At 39.3% G+C, this 17,144-nt stretch overlaps 1 protein-coding gene and 1 long non-coding RNA gene across 26 annotated transcripts in view; one reads left to right on the plus strand and one right to left on the minus strand.

The window, feature by feature from the left end:
- Positions 1-84: 84 nt before the first annotated feature.
- The window catches only part of PCM1 (pericentriolar material 1), a 91,677-nt gene continuing 74,617 nt past the window's right edge, over positions 85-17,144 (plus strand). For 18 of the 25 annotated variants that reach the window (XM_049631732.1, XM_049631726.1, XM_049631737.1 and 15 more), the window contains exons 1-3: positions 8,052-8,282; positions 9,834-9,902; positions 12,864-13,027. The gene's annotated coding sequence lies outside the window, so the exon portion shown is untranslated. Of the gene's footprint in view, positions 1,097-8,051; positions 8,283-8,964; positions 9,420-9,833; positions 9,903-12,863; positions 13,028-17,144 lie in introns of those variants that run through there. The other 7 variants (XM_049631730.1, XM_049631727.1, XM_049631728.1 and 4 more) reach the window with 7 other exon arrangements.
- Positions 437-7,945, minus strand: LOC125923441 (uncharacterized). The gene is made up of 2 exons (XR_007458039.1): positions 7,536-7,945; positions 437-1,570 (listed from the first exon to the last, which is right to left on the minus strand). It is a non-coding gene; the product is annotated as an uncharacterized LOC125923441 (long non-coding RNA).

The following is a 17,144-nucleotide window of genomic DNA, read 5'->3' on the forward strand; positions in this document are numbered from 1 at the left end:
ACACACACACACACACACACACACACACACACACACACACACACACAGTCCATGGGAAGCTTCTGAGACCAGAAGCAGAATCACTACCGCAGAGAATAATGGTGGCCCCAGATATGTGGGAATGACAAGGTGCAGTGTAACAAAGAGCAACAAGAATGAAAACCAGGACCGATCAATCTGTAAAACTGGACATGGTCTCTGTTCCTCTCTGCACTATGGGTTTGGACTGAAGACTGGCTCTGAGAACTAACTTAGCCACCCCCCACTCCATTCTTGATGGCTGGGGGTGGAGATGTCAGGGAAAGGCAGATGTCTCTTCTTACAATTTCTGCTAATCAGGATAATGAAGAACAGTATGCAATTGATTTTAGCATCCAAAGACATAATGCTCTCAGAGCTCCATGCTGAGGAAATGAGTCAGACTAATATCAGTGCAGCAGAGGAAGAGCATTTTAATAGTGGGTCTAGCTGGGATAAGCCAGAGGCAAGACCAAGAAAACAAAATTGTTCTGTCCATGAAAAATTAGTGAAGAATTTGGAGTTTTCATGGGTAACCTAGGAGGAAAAAGGTCAAGAGGGGGAAGTGATAAGACTGGGGAATAGGATATGAAGAAAGAATGTGTCAATATGACAGGGAGTTGGATAAAAGGCAGCCAGAGAGAAGTTCTGGGCTACGGCCAAAGATCTTTAAAAAAGAACAGGGGTGTCCAAATAGCTGTGGTATAAATTTCTCTTTCTTCTCCCCTATCTTATACCGTTAACTCCAAATTTTCAGTGGAATGCACTATACCACACAGAGATGCCTTGTTTCCATGGGATTTTGAGAAAACAAAGCAAAAGAGGTTGTGTTCTGCCTTGGAAATGATGTGGGATGGAGAAAAAGAACCGCCATAAGAAGCCAGACTCAAAAGAAATCAAGAATTCAGCAGAAGCAGGAAATAATAGGAAAACAAACAAACAAAAAGCCATTAGCTCCAAGCGTTCTAAAAGATGTCGGCATTGAGATTAGGTTTCCTGCTGTATATGTGACGGAGATATGGTTACTCCAGCAGTTTTGAAGACTTGGGGACACTCGGGTAGCAGACATTTGAACTAGGTAAGTAAAGTGGGTATGTTTTCTATGCCACAAACTTACATGTTTATTTTTCTAATTGGATTTCAAGACTGTATTTGATAGGCTTGGAGAGACCTAATCTTACTCCTGATCCGTTATGTCACACAATCTCTCCTCCCAGGGCTGCATGTGACTTCCAGGGCTTGTGGTGGGCGAGCTTTGCAGAGTGCCACTGTAACCACCTGTCTCTGCTGTAGCCATGGAGCCTTCCAGGCTCTGTCGTCGGTCATCAATCCCCACAGATTGTACCTTCCTCTTCTTCCTTTGCAGAGATGCAGAGCAAAGCAAAAAATTCTTTGAATTTCCCATCAGTTCTTCCTTTTTCCACTCAGGCAAATTGTGAGGGGTGGAAAGCGCTCGAATTTTAATCTTTTTTCTTATGTCTGAAACTTGTATCTTTTGTTTCTGGTATTTGCAGCTGTGACAATCCTTTGTGGAGGCAACATGTGGCTGGAACTAGCCAGGATAGGGGAAAACAGAATATATAAGAAAAAAGTATAAACTAATACCTACAAATGTTCAGTTACATTTGCTTTATATCCTCCCTTCCTCATTAGTTCAAATGATTCTTTGTAAAATGACCATCCTGCAAAGTAATGAAAATGTATTTTCTTCCATTGCTAATTTCTTCTCGGATCTATCATTAACTATCTAAAAATTTTAAAAGTTGGGTACTCCGTGCCAGGCATCAGCAAACTATGGCCCATGGGTTAAATTGGCCCACTGCCTGTTTTAATATTGTTTTTTAAGTTTATTTATTTTGAGGTAGAGAGTCCAAGTGGGGGAGGAGCAGAGATTGGGAGAGAGAGAACTCCAAGCAGGCTCGGGGCTCGATCTCCTGAATTGTGAGATCATGACCAGAGCCGAAATCAAGAGTAGGACACTTAACTGATTGAGCCACCCAGGTGCCCCTGTTTTAATATTTTTAAATGGTTGAAAAAAAATCAGATGATTAATATTTTGTGACATGGAAAAATCATATGCAATTTAAATTTCAGTATCCTAAAATAATGTTTTATTGCAACACATTTATGTTCACCCATTATATTTTGTCTGGCTGCTTTCACCCTACAATCACACAGCTAAGTAGTAGGAACAGGGACTGTGTGGCCCACAATACTTAAAGTATTTAATATCTGGCCTTTTACAGAAAACGTTTGTCAATCTCTGCCCTACCTCTTGTCAGGATTTTACATTTTTCCTTATCTAGGTTGGACTGTCCATCCTGCCACCCAATATCCCCCAGTTTTTAACCCTGAAAATTATTTGGTATTCTGGTGGTAAAGAAAGAGAACTCTAACCTCTTTCCTGGTAAATCTGGGTTCACATATGTTTTGTCATTTTTTTTTCCTAACCTTAGAATCACCCAGGTGCCCCTCACATAATTGTATTTTCAGTAATAGGGTTTTCAAAGTAAAAGCTGAGGATTTATTTTCATACTTTTCTAATATTCTTCATCTGCATTAGGAAATCTCTATCAGCCTATATTTCCTTATTTTGGGAATCGTCCCACCTAATTGCCTGATTTTTCCCCTTAATTAACAATATTTATCCAAATATATTTAATACTTTCAATCTTATATGCTGTAGGGGTGATAGGAGGCTAGGAAATAAGCTATAGATTATTTTCTTTGTACTTTTAAATTATTTTTTAACTTTATTTATTTATTTTTGAGAGAGAGAGAGAGAGAGAGAGAGAGAGAGAGAGAGTGGCAGCGAGAGAGGGACAGAGAGAATCCCCAAAGCAGGGCTTGATCCCGTCAGATCATGATCTAAAGTCAAATGATAGATGCACTCAACCTACTGAGCCACCCAGGGGCCTGTTTTTTATTATATCCTTTTATTTGACCCCCTCCCAACGTGATATGTCCTGGGAAGCAAGCATTCCACACAAAACTACACTATTGCAGCTCTGATGAGGTTTACATTGAGTAGCGCAAGTGGGGTAAATATATAGACCTTTCAAAAATATATAGAGAAAAATGTAAGAAACAGGGTATCGTGGTTAAGACTCTACAAGAGCCGAGCCATGTAAAGACTGATGAAGAGCAAATATGGACAGAATAGTCTGAAATACAAGGGTACATGTATTGAATGAGTGACTTTTGAAAGAAGAGGACATAAACTGGTTATGGAGGAAAGGGCAGCTCAGACTGGGGTAAACACTAACATTGTATGTGGAGAGCAGCAATTCGGTATTTGGAACCTAGTCATAGAAAGTCTGAAGTGGCAGTAATGAGAGATGGCATGGTAATTAGATAGGGAGAGAATGGAGGAAAGTAAGAAGAGCCTTGAAACATTACTTATGTATGTGGATTTGATATAATTAGTTGATACGATTATATATAGTAATTAATTGATTTAATTATTCATAAGTTTAGGTTTTTGAGCAAGAGAGGTACCTAAGAAAAATCCTGAGTAGCATGCTTTTCTCAATGCAAAGGTTAGATCAGCGCTTCTCACTCAGGAGAGCTTTTGCCCTCACCCCCTGCTCTACCCTCCTTGGGTGGGGGGTATTTGGCAATCTCAGAAGACACTGTTGGTTGTCACAATTGGGGAGGCAGGGTGCTACAGGCATCTAGTGGGAGGAGGTCAGATGTGCAGCTAAATATAAAACACAGGACAGCCTTCTACAACAAAGAATCATCCAGCCCCAAATGTCAATCATGTCAAGATTGAGAAACTCTGGGCTGGATTCAGGGAGAGAAGTAAAGTGCTTAGATTTTGCCCAAAAGTATAAGAACTAGGTCACAGTTCTTCAAGTGATCCCTTGTTTATACAATTTCTTCAACCATTGAACCCACAAATCTAGTATGAAGAGTAAAGATAAAATCATTTATGTTCAAACTTAGAAATATTCCAAAATTAATTTTACATTCTGCTCTTAAGACGTGTTTCCACTCACCAACATGGATGACTCTCAGAAACAATGAACAAAAAAGCAAGTCAAGCAAGAATATATTCAGTATGATATCATTTATATAAGGTTTGAAAACAGTGAAACTAAACAATATATTATTTGGGGATATATACATATAGCTATATGAAAAAATGAAGGAATGATAGCACCAAGATCATACAGAATAATATTTATGTTTGCAAAGGGGAATGAGTTTGGAGAAAAGCACAGGGGTCCTTAAATAGATTGATTATATTCTATGTTTTAGGTTAGGTAGTGGGTTCTTGGGTGTTTCTTTTGTTATTGTACTTTATAATTTACATAAATGTCATATATTCTTTTGGGTGTATAAAAAATCACATATAAAAAGAATCATAAAATTCAGTATAATAGAAGGGTGGCCACTAAAGATTTTTTTCCTTTAAGTTCTATCACCACCTGCAGGTTAAAATTAGGTACTGCGAAAACAGTTCTTTTCCAAGGCCAAATTAGTGAATATCAAAATACAGTAAATGAACTCTGCAAGGCATTTGGGATACAAAGAACTCCCAAAGGCAGGGTTTTTGCTCTCACCATACGTAAATCCATCTGTGGATAGAGAACACTGAACACATTAAGGAGATAAATGAGATAGCACAAAATGTTACACTGTAAGCACCCCCTGGTCAGTGTCAGATGGCAGATCAAAAAAACAGAAAAAAATGCCATTTTACACAGCATGACAACTGACTTAGTTCGCCATCAGAATCCAACTCCTTGATCTGATTCATTTTGCTACTACCTTAGGCCAGGCCTTAATTACTTCATGCCAGTTAACACCCGCCGAGCCTGTTGCTCTGCTCCTCCCTCTAGCCTGTTCTAAACATTGCCACTAGATTAAATTCTTTAAATAACTACTTCATTATATCATTGTTTTTTTCCAAAGCCTCACTGCGATTTTCCACTATCTACAGAACAAAGCTCATTCTCTTCCGATTGATAGTTAAGATTTTCTACGGTCTGTAGCAAACATACAGATACCTGTTCATCAGTCTTGGCTATCCTCTCTTGCCTCTGCATTCCGCAACCCGTAAGAATCCTCTACTTCACCCAGGCTGGTTTCTGCATTACGCATCACTAATTCTGGTTGTACTATGTGGTTGAAATGTGCCCCTTTCCGCTTACGCCCCCTCTCTCATGTTTAATATGTGTGTTAAGTTGTTCATAAATGTGGGAAACTGAGATACAGTTTCAATGTGTTATCTCTGAGAGGCCACACATGTCCCCCATCTACATTTCCCCCAGACTGTTGCCCCTAATTTCATTCTACACAGAAATCCTGGAGCCATCATTATCTTCGAAGCAATATATCAATATTATCTCTCTGAATTCCCAAAGCACTTACTGTCTGTATCATTTATTTGCCATATTCATACACTACTGATACTAAATCGATTCATTTGCACTAGGTTTATTTTCTGAATTAGATGTTAAGTTTTTGGAAGTCTGGAATAATTTTATAGTTTTTCAGGTTTTTTCTTTCCTCTGTTCTCTGCTAAGATCAGTAATGCTCATATTTGAGTTGGAGGGTCTCTTATTTTTTTATTAAAAAAATTTTTTTTAATGTTTATTTATTTTTGACAGAGAGAGAAACAGGGCATGAGCAGGGGAGGGGCAGAGAGAGAGGGAGACAGAAATCCGAAGCAGGCTCCAGGCTCTGAGCTGTCAGCAAAGAGCCCAATGCAGGGCTCAAACCCACAGACCGCGAGATCATGACCTGCGCCCCGGAGCGTGTCTTTTAAACACAAAAATTTCTCAGACTACTCCCCTCACTAAACAGGCATAATAGCATTTTGACATTTTTTAGAGACCATAAATTTAAAAGGCATAATGACAATGTTGATTTCAGTAATGCTTTTAAATTCATTTGAATGGTTTTAATGAGAGTAACTTCTACATATTTAAAAATAAAAACATGTATAAAAACAAAATGATGATAGTGATAATAATAATGACAACTAATGTTTTGGAGCCTTACCGTGTGCCAGTAATTTTTTCCACTCATTCTCTTAGTTAACCAAAAAATCCCTCCAAAGAGTACAGTAGACCTCACTTTCACCAAGGCTCTACCACTTGGAGCTGTCAGAATTTTGGTAATTTACTTAAATTCTTGCTTGTAAAATGGAAAGAATGCAGAATCAATCTCTTCAGGATAGTTGGGAAAATGACGAAAATCACAACAGAGAAAATGTTTCACTTGGGCCTTGTACAAAATAAACATTACTTGAAAAAAAAATCCCCACAAGGTAGGCAACATGACTGCCTCCCTTTCATTTTATAGATGGGGCAATTGAGGAAAGGATAAATAATTTGCCCAAGATCTTAGAGTGGGGGAATTAAAATGGGGCCTAGGGCATGCTGTCCTTTGGATGCCCACAGCATTTTGTATTCTTACAAGACAGAATTTATTTATACATCCTATTTTTCCATCATTCACTAGAACATGAGCCCTTCAAGAGCAGGGACTATGTGTTACCTAAATAATCATCAATGTTAGACACACAGAATGTATTAAAACATATATGACAAATAAAGTCTCATAGCAATGAGACTGAGCCTGGGTATAGTTTCAGGAAGAGCTTTATTTACCTCAATTATGTATTGAGATATGGTTCTATTAATTGGCTGTTGAACAATTTCTGTTGGTTATGAGAACAACTTGTTGGAACCTAAATGTCTATTCCTTCTCCTTCTATTTTGCTTAAAACAAACCCATCTCACAAACTGTCTAAAAATAGAATGCCCTTGCACTCAAGTAAAACTGAAGGTGTTTTACGTTTTCAGAGAGGGGCACTGAAGGCCTTAAAAGTCACCATCACATTTTTCGTGTGTTATGTGTTGAATGTTAAGAAGGAAACAGCAGGCCCCCAATAGAATCATGAGTGCCAACCCCCAAATCAGAAAACCAAGACCTAATACCTAACCTGACTGCAGTTTCAACACTCCAGAAATGTAACCTTTAACTAGTCAACCTGGAATTACTTGGTCAACAGGTTAGTAATCCATCTGGTAGGCCTTTCTATTCTACATAGGAAGGCAACCTTGCCAGAAACAATGCACCTTTTGCTAATAATTTCCTTTTTCCACCCCTTCTGCCTTTAAAAAAACTTTCCTTTTCTACCGCTCCAATAGATCTCCTTTCTATTTGGTACATGGGATGCTGCTCAATTCATGAATTGAATACAGCCAATTAGATCTTAGAATTCACTCAGTTGAATTACGAACTTTTACGGAGAACCTATCAATTCATTCTCGATAGAGGTACCGTTGAGATAGGAGCATCAATAAAAAGAGAATTCAGACACTAGTTTTAAGCGAAATTTCCTCCTACTAAATTTTGATTGAAATCATCTGGTTCTTCCAAGCAAAAACTGGGACATTAGTCCAAGGTGGTGTTCATTACTAACATTTAGGATTCTCCCGCTGACTAGCTATATACAGTTAAGTGGTTTGGCCAATTAACTTCCCATGATTAATGCCTACCGTGTAAAATCAGGACTACATCGTAAAGGCCCTTCTGTTTCCATCTCTTAGTAACTCGGATGTAGGTGGACAGGGGACAGAGGAACGACTTTCGTCTTTCCTCCTCTTTCCGGCTAGAGTCCGGAGCAGGCACTCACACGAAAAACCAGAACGAGGTTCCGGTTTTCCAGCTAAGGAGGGGGCTCAATCTACTTCCGCACAGGCCCGGAGTCTCCCAATCACAGAGCAGCGCCGGGATCTCACAGCATGCCGGGATTTGTAGTTATCCCTCTCGTGGAGGAGGTGCGGGGGCGCCTCATAAACCAGGATCCAGTTGGTATTCTGGGATATGTAGTCTCTGGTTGTTCGTATAGTCACCGCCAGGCTAAAGAGCCCGAGGTGACACCAAAGACTTCGGCGGTCACATGACTCCAGCCTAGAGCGTCGATCGCACTGCGGCTCCCGCCCGGGCGAATTCTCGCCCCCGCGCGGCCGTTGCCGAGGAGACGGCGCAGTCTCACGGCGCGTTGCCCCCTCTGCAGTCCCCCCGCCCCTCTTCTCCCACCACAATGAGATCCTAAGATGGCGGTGGCTGCAGCGGTTGGCGCCGACTAGCTAAGGTAGAGAAGGCGGCCATTGGGCCCTAGGCAGCCAGGGAACTTGTGGGCGCTCCCTGCTCTGGTCTCTGAGGGAGGACCCCTGCCGGTGGCGGGTCGCAGGGCCTGGCCGCCACTCCACCCTTGGCAGGAGGGGCTGCTTCGTTTACAGGTAATGCTGCGCGTCCCCAGCCCTTGGCAACCGAGGGCAGCGCGGCGCAGGGGCGGGAGAGCAACGGCTCTGGGACACTTGACCCTGTAGGCCCTGGCCTCGGGCCCACACCTCTCTGTGGGTTCCTGGGTCTTCACGCCCCTTTCCCCGGACCAAACGCCGCGATCTCCGGGTGAGCACCTAGGGACGCGTTAGCGACTGCCGAGCCCCCTTCTTGCCTCCGCGCCCCTCTCATTTTCTGGCTCCGGAGAGGGGGGCCGCCCTGCGTCTCGGGTGCTACGGAACGTCCCTTGCCAAGTGGAGGAAGCGGAGCGGGGGCTGTGGTTTGGTTGCCAGGGACAGGGCTCGAGTTCTCCTCAGCTAGGGGCCTTAGTGGCCTTAGTGTACGTGGCTGCGCCCCCTCCCACCCCACTCCCAAATTCCATCGTGTGACGCTCTCGATGTCCAGAATTTTGGGTGCCGAAGGCCAGGTGCGGAGCGACGCGACTTTCGGGTTGGGATTTTTGAGCAGCGGATTTTTGCTGTCTTGGGTATTAGAGCAAAAAGGCTAGGGGTGGGGTGGGGAGGCTTCCTGACTTTGGCAAAGAGGTGGTTTATACATGTGAGAGGAATGTTAATTTAGCACCCCCCCCCCCCCCCCCCCCCCCCCGCCGCATTGTTTCCCTTCTGCACGTCCAGTTAGAAAGGGCCTAAGATGGGGAAAACTAAATGCCAAGTGGGATTCGGGAAACATTGCTTGCTTTGCAGAAATGGTGTTTGGGGATTGGATAGTAGGCCCTGCTAGGGAGGCGGGTCATCCAAACTTTTCATCCTGCGGCTCACTTCTCGGGAGCTCGTCTTCTCTGATTTTTTCCTTTTTTTTTCTTTATTATTTTCCCCCCTTTTTTCACCGGTTTGAGGTCTGTGTCATGTGCCTTATGAGTAACGGATCGTAATTTGGCGCTGGAAGAAGCGGGCTTTCTGGGCGCCCCTATCACCCCCGCCTCATAACTGCTTTCCAGACTCCGCCTTCTGGTATTCTCTGGTTACCGGAGTGGGTGGGTGTTAGAGAGCTTCGCGTGCACCTGCTCTTTTCTTTCCCTATCACCTTCCCGGTGAGAGTCCTGGAAACCATTATAAGGAGTTTTTGAACAGAAGGTAAACATGTGTGTATATCGTGACAAGGTTATTTTCTTTTAAGTAGCTAGCTTTCAAGTAAACCTTTTTCATCATTGGAAATGCAAAGCTCTAGAATAGTTTCAATGGCAGAAAGTTAATGACTTGATTTTGGCTTGGATGTTTACATGAAAATTAGGGTAATCATTTTCATTATGTACCAAAGTAGATATTAATGTACCACATTGTTGTTTGGAAGATTTAATCATTTAAGTATATCATAGTTTTCCAAGAGGAGTAAGGTAACCAGTCTAAAATATTGCTAAGTTGGATTTTTCCTTTTCTGTTCATTTTTCTAAACATGTTTTAGGCTATAAATATAGTATTTGTTATTCTGTACCTTATAGTGTAAGTAAAGAATTTACTAAAGTGACTTTTTTTGTTTTAAATCACAAGCAGGCAACAGCTTTGAAGTGTGAAGCAGAGAAGGAGCCGTTTCTGAGCTTTAAAACTAGTTTTAAACAGGTAATTTGACCTAATTATGTAGGTCATCGTCCTTTGTGTTATAGTTGAAGACTATATAGCAGAGACTGCTGCATGGTTGAGGTTCCTCTCTACTTAGTAAACAGACATTCTGCGTTTGCTGCCCTGTTTGCCTTGTTTTTTGGCATGCCACTCTGGTCTGCCTCCATGCTTTTGCCAGAAAAGAGCCATGTTATTCCTAATTACTAAATAGTGGAATAGTTGAAGCACTGCCTTTTGAAATGTCTTTGTCTTCACAGAATTTCTTCAGCCCATTTGTGTTTGAATTTGTCCTGTAACAGCTATTGGATAGCCTCTCTTTCCAAATCCACTTAATCTTAAGTCATTTTCTATAACTTTTCTATTAATTGACTTTCTATTTTTTATTCACAAATTCCTCTACTTATTTAGGCTTGTGATATTTACTCTTGGCTGAAGTTTTGCTTTTTTTTTTTTTTTTTTTAGGGGTCTAAAAGTACTTTAAATGTTAGTTTCTATGCTCAGTGCATTGTCAGATGCTGGTTATTTAAAGATATTCTCTGACCAGCAAAAAAAAAAAAAAAAAAAAAAAAAAAAAGTCAATGAAAGTTCACTTAGGAAAAGTTAAGTAATTGTTTCCTAAGGACAGTTTAGAAATTAAATGACTAAAGGATGAGGGTCAGAAGAAATTTTTCTTAAAAAACATTTTAGAAATAATTGCCCTTTTAAGAAAAATGTCAGAGTCTGAATTTAATTCCATGTTGAAATTGTAAGACAACCCATTTTCAAAATAGAATATATCCTTGCTTTCCAGGAAAGCAGATACGTCCTTAGCTCCCTTATGATCTAAACCAACTATAGTGAGAAAATACAGATTGGCAGTTGACTTGTATCTTTATTAGTATTCTCAGTATTTTTGTTAATTGGGAGACTAATAGGACAAGAAAAATTGAACTCAGGAAAGGTCAAATGTGAGTGTGCATTTCTTTTTTTTAATTAAAAAAATTTTTTAATGTTTTTTTTGAGAGAGACAGAGAGAGAGAGACAGAGGACAAGCAGGGAAGGGGCAGAGAGAGAGAGGGAGACACAGAATCCGAAGCAGGCTCCGGGCTCTGGGCTGTCAGCTCAGAGCTGGATGCGGGGCTTGAACCCATGAACCTCGAGATCATGACCTGAGCCAAAGTCGGACACTCAACCGACTGAGCCACCCCAGGTGTCCCGTGAGTGTGTTATTCTTTAACACTAGAGTGATATAGTAGGCATTTAGTAAATAAAAAGAACTATAAAACCAGTTATAAGACAATTTTCTTTTTAACATGTTAGGGAAGATGGGTAAGATGGAATAAAAATGTAGGGCAATTCTGTTAACTCATGTTAGAAGACCTTTGGTTTCCTCATTAGAGGATTGGGCCATTTGTAAAGGAGACAAGTGTATTTGACACTTGGGAAAAATAGAAAAAGTGCTTGGAATAATCGCACTAGGGAATTCATTAAGAAGCCAACAGAGTACATAGCAGTACATTCATCTTACAAATTTAATTGAATGCCTACAGTGTGTGACTTAATGACGGTAAAGTACCGGAGATATGGCAGTGAGAAACAGACGAGGTACCTTATTTCATGGAGTAAACCTACATTTTTAAAGTGTGCATTTGTGTTTGTATAGTGTAATATAGTGTATCTTAATAGTGTACATAGCCAGAGCCATTTTATAACTTTCCCTGCCGTCAGACAGTTTATGAGTAGAAACAAAGAGAGCAGGTACTGGGTTTTATCACTAATTGATAGAATGAGCAAGTAGGTGAGGAAGTCAAAGATCCTTGCAAGGCATTTTTGGAATGGGTTACTTGGGTTTGTGTTTGGGGTTGAGTAAGGAAGCAAGAAGTTAATGGATTCTTAGAAGAATGACCAAGGGACTGGAAGTTTGCAGCAGGGTTTAGAGCGGGTTCTGCAGGAACGGGCAAGTGAGAGAAGTAGAATGCAAGGATTCAGGATCAGAAGGAGGGATTTCAGAACTTGAGGATCTTGAACAAATTATCAGTCCAGAGTGAAAAAGGCATTGGAATAGAGAAGATGAGATGGACGTTGGGTCTCAAGCCACAGTCTTAGAAAAATCAGGAAAGCAGGAAATGAGGTGGAGAGTGAAACCATGAGCCACTTGTTACCAAGAAAAGTGCAAGATTGTCTTGAGGAGGACAATAGGAAGTGGTGTCCAAGTATGGGAGAGTGATATTTTTGATGACTAATTTGTTCAAAAGAGGAAGGTTAAGCATTAAATAAGAATGGTTTGCAAATGTGATCCTTTCCTCATGAGTCTGGAAGACCAGGAAGAGTAGTACTCCTTTTAGAAAAGATTTCTAAGGAAATAGTGCTTTTAGAGGGACTTGGGATTTTGTTGAAGCAGAAGAAGTAGGACTATTTGGGAAGAAAGGGAAGATGTAGGGAGTTTGTTTGTAATGGTCCAGTGGAAAGGGATGACAGAAAGCTGTTACCAGTGAATATGGAGTTGGCAGTGAAGACTGAGATTGCAGGTTGATGGTGGTAGCAGGGCCTACAGATTATTTGGGTGTTATATGTAATCCATGACAAGGAAGCGATAGATTTTGAGTATAAATTGTAGGGAGGGAGAGGATTTAGCAAGCAGAATTTAACTGACCTCTGTTCTCAGTTCTCTGAGCAAGGGTATATTTTGTTGATGTGAAATGTTCTGTGCAGAACAACTATACCATAAAATAGACTTGACGCAATACCTAGTACATAGTGAAGTGTAATAAAGTTTTTGTTGATTCAAATTGTTATATTTTGTTGTAGTCTTTTTATCCCCTTTCCCCCAATATCTTAAATTTTTTTTTTTTAATTTGAAGAGGGTAATTACAGAAGATATTTTAAATTCTAGAAAATTATGGAAATTTTAAGAAAATCTCAAATTGAAAGTGCTGTGGAAAAGATCCTGTGTGATTTTTTTTTTTTTTTTTTTTTTTTTAGGTACTTGACCATCTTAAGTATGGAGAAGAAATTGAGAAATTCCTCAAATGAAACTGATTAAACAACACATAATACCAAATACTTAAGCATTTTCTTCTCCGTTTCCATTAAAAGTGCTTAGTACAATTGGACACTGTATGAAGACTTTCAGAACAGTGTACCAGGTATTTTTATAATAAGTAAAAGAAATACCCCAGATAATGCAACCTTTAGAAAAACTTGTACAAATATATAAAGTACCACTTTTGGTTATTTTGTGACTCCAAGTAAATATTTAGAAAAAAACTGTACTTCCTATATTTCTAAAATAATTACAGTTTTCAAGAAGGTATTTCCAGAGATGGTTAGGAGTGATTTAATGCTATGTCAGAGATGATATCTGAATTTGAAGATTTTAGAAAAATAATTTTTTTTCTTCAGCTGATTAATTTCTTCTTTATATTCTTATTTCAAAGGTTAACCTTAGGTCAGTCATAGGTATTTATGTGGTAACTAATACTGTAATTATATATATGTATATATAAATAATTTTGTATAGTTAAGAATCTTGCAACAGGATTTTCTTCAAAAAGATCAGTCACTGAAAGTTTATGAATTGCCATAGTATTTTTGCATTTCATATCTTTGCAAGATAAGGGAGCCAAAAAAGCTCTAAATAGTCCAAATGATACCTTAGCAAAAATAACCAAAATGTCAAAAAATAGCTAAATGAAATTTATTCGTTGCAACTTAGTTTAGTAGGTCATAGGATGGGTGAAAGTGCTTGTTTAAAGTAGAAGAATTTTATTAAAAAAAAATTTTTTTTTTTAAATATTAAAGGGGCACCTGGGTGGCTCAGTCGGCCAAGCATCCCACTTCGGCTCAGGTCTGATCTTTCCGTTTGTGAGTTTGAGCCCCGTGTGGTGCTCTGTGCTGACAGCTCAGAGCCTGGAGCCTGCTTTGGATTCTGTGTCTCCCTCTCTCTCTGACCCTGTCTCTCTGTGTCTCTGTCTCAAAAATAAATTAACATTAAAAAAAAATTTTTTTGGGGCGCCTGGGTGGCGCAGTCGGTTAAGCGTCCGACTTCAGCCAGGTCACGATCTCGCGGTCCGTGAGTTCGAGCCCCGCGTCAGGCTCTGGGCTGATGGCTCGGAGCCTGGAGCCTGTTTCCGATTCTGTGTCTCCCTCTCTCTCTGCCCCTCCCCCGTTCATGCTCTGTCTCTCTCTGTCCCAAAAATAAATAAAAAAAAAAAAACGTTGAAAAAAAAAAAATTTTTTTTTTTTTTTAAGTAGAAGAATTTTACTTTTATCCCCCTTTTTCCCATACCATCATCCATCCCTTGCACTGATTGTTTTCCAGTGGCTTCTTCACCTTTTCTGTTTTATTGTCTTTCTATGAAATCTGCCTGGCAAAATCCTACCTTGGATGGATTCAGTGGAGTATTTTGGCCAAGGCTGATGAGCACAGCTGGGAAAACATTCACACTGCAGCTAGGTGCTCTCAGTGAATGTTGCCTGCTCTCACCTGAGTCCTTAGTGCTGCCCACAGTCATTCTCCTTTATTCTTCTGAAATCTCTCAGACCCTGCCTCTCACCCTGACATTTAAGGCTCAGTCCTTTCTACTTCACATCACTTACAGATGCCCTCCTCTTCCTATGAACAGATCTGCTAACCAGCCTCTATCTACTTTCTTCTTTCCCTCCTTTCCTCTGGTTTCAGTAAAAGAGGTGTTTTCTGCCTGTCTTAAGCTGATCATTTTTCTTACACCTGGGTCCCAGTTGCTCCTGCTTTTTCAGAGACCACCCACTATGTCCTTTCTTTTCTGCATCTTCAATATCTTCCTCTACTAGTTCTTGCCCAACAAATTTTAAACATGCTTTTAACAGAACTTTCTTCATGCCCATCTCTGCCTGCTTCCCTTCAAAGACTGATTTCCTTGAAAAAAATTACCTAATGACCTCTTTTATCCTTGTCCCTTCCCATCAATAGATGCATTCCATTTATGGGATTGACCCTCACCACCCTGCTGTAATTGCTCATTCTAAGGTCTTCAGTAACCTCCTTGTTGCTAAATCCAAGTGGACACTTCTCAGTACTTTTTTAACGTGACAAATATTTGGCATTCTTACCAGTACTCTCCTTCTTTATACACTTTCCCCTTTTCTAACACATGCTCGTTTCCCTCCTGTTTTTTTGTACCTTTTTAGTGTTCTTTTCCTCCCTGTCTCTTAAATATCAGTGTCCCTACAGTCTCCGTCTTAAGTGTCTTCCTTTTCATCCTCTCCCCAAGCCATCTGTTCCACTTCAGGTATTTTTCTGACTAGATGCCTTGCAAGTCTGTCTCCAGCCTAGATTTCTTCTCAAACCCAGCACTGCTAAAACTGAATTTATCATCTTCTCTCAACAAAAACCTGTCCTTTCTCTAGTTGCTGTAAACGTATCCTCATACACCCAGTTGTTCAAACTAGAAACCTAGGACTCAGTCTCTGATAGCTTTCTCACTGCTTCATGTTCCACATCATAGTAGTCACGAAGTCCTATTATTGATTCTGCCGTTGGAAGCTTACTTGAATTGGTCTTGTCTTCATACCTAGTATTTTGATGATTAGAAGTCTTTCCATTTCGTAGTTTAAAATAATAAAAACTATATAAAACCCCTAATGTATCTACAGAACAAAATTTAGAAGGCAGGCATCTATTTCTAAAGATGACTTTGATGTGGTCAGAGAGGTTAGCAGGAAGGAAAATACTTGCCTGCAACTTTGTACATTTTATAGCGGGAGATACCATCTTAGATAAATCAGCTGTTAATATATTGAGAATTGATCTACATGCAAATATTTCTTTAGCTTCATAGTAATAGTTGTATAGGAGTGTGCCTTTTACGTACACTTGGAATCATTAAGTTATTAAATATTCTTTCCTCATGAGTTTTTATCTCATAACTGTAGACAAAGTTGTTTATTCTGTAAATTTAATAGACTTTATTTGGTAAATGGTGTTTTAAAAGATTTAGAAAGTATTTGACCTACTTTTCCCAAACTGATTTTAATGTATGGTTTTTAAATTGTTTTAGAAGCTTAATAGTGTTCAAAGTCATTTAACCTACAAATAGATCCTTAGAAGAAGCTTTTCATTTTAGGGGGAGTTCATCATAATGTAAAAATAAAATGTAGAATACTGTTTTTCCAGATATATTTTTAATTTATCTTTAAATAAACTTTATTACTCTACTAATAGCACAGCATACACTATTTTAGGAAAACATTGATATGTAAGAGTTTTTACTTAAAAGCCTTAATAACTTTCCATTGTAATTTAAATTTTAAAGTTCTTGTATTTTTAAAGGTGGTATTATCTCTACTGCATATGTAGTTTTTGGAGCTCTTATTCTTTAATGTTATAAATTATATTGGTACATTTAGAAAAAAGCAGTTGCGGAATGTTTCATTTTATTGTCAGTTCACTGAACATACCTCTCTATGGGTATCAGTTATTTTGTAAAGTTCTTAAATAAATTTCTAGTATAAAAAACAATATAAAGTATTGCTGAAAATATATGAGAGGAGAGCAAAAATGATTACATTCTTGCCCCCACACCCAACAGTTGCTTTCATGCAAGCACTTTAGTATGTATCCTTAGTCTTTTAAAATCTATAGACAGTTTTTGCATATTGCTTGTTTTCCTCTTCTTTACTCTATGATGTTATAAACACAGGCAATATCTTTCAGCCTTCATAATTACATGGTTGAAGGCTACTTTTGCCCAGTAGCATCCAGCTTGTTGTTTAGCATTTAGTTTTCAGTTTTATCACAATTATAGCATAATGAACAATTCCTGCATTATAGTCTCCCTCCCCCCATATTTAAGTTTGTTTTCTTATATTAGCTGTGGAGAGATAGAATTACAGGGTCAAAACTCGGTTTTAGTTCTTGATATAGTATTGCCAAAATGCTTGCCAGAAAGGTTGTGCCAGTTTACGCTGTCACCATAGTGACTGAGCATTCCAGTTTCCCTTTGCTGGAAGATTACAGCAAAGGAAATACATGTAATATAGCAAATTTAATAGTCCCTTATTTTAATTTGCAGCTGGACTTTATTATTAATATTTTTATCATTTTATGTTTACTGACTTCTTTTTAGATTGCCTGTTTATACTTGTTTTTCTTGGAGTTTTTTATTTAATGTTTTTATTTTGTTTTTTTCCCCCCATAAATTCTTTGTATAGTAAAGATACTGATTTTATTTCATACTTCTTTCAGATTTTTTCCCCAATTTGTCAGTTACTACTTATTCTGTG

Source organism: Panthera uncia, chromosome B1, assembly GCF_023721935.1.
Source record: "Panthera uncia isolate 11264 chromosome B1, Puncia_PCG_1.0, whole genome shotgun sequence".
NCBI classification, from domain to species: domain Eukaryota; kingdom Metazoa; phylum Chordata; class Mammalia; order Carnivora; family Felidae; genus Panthera; species Panthera uncia.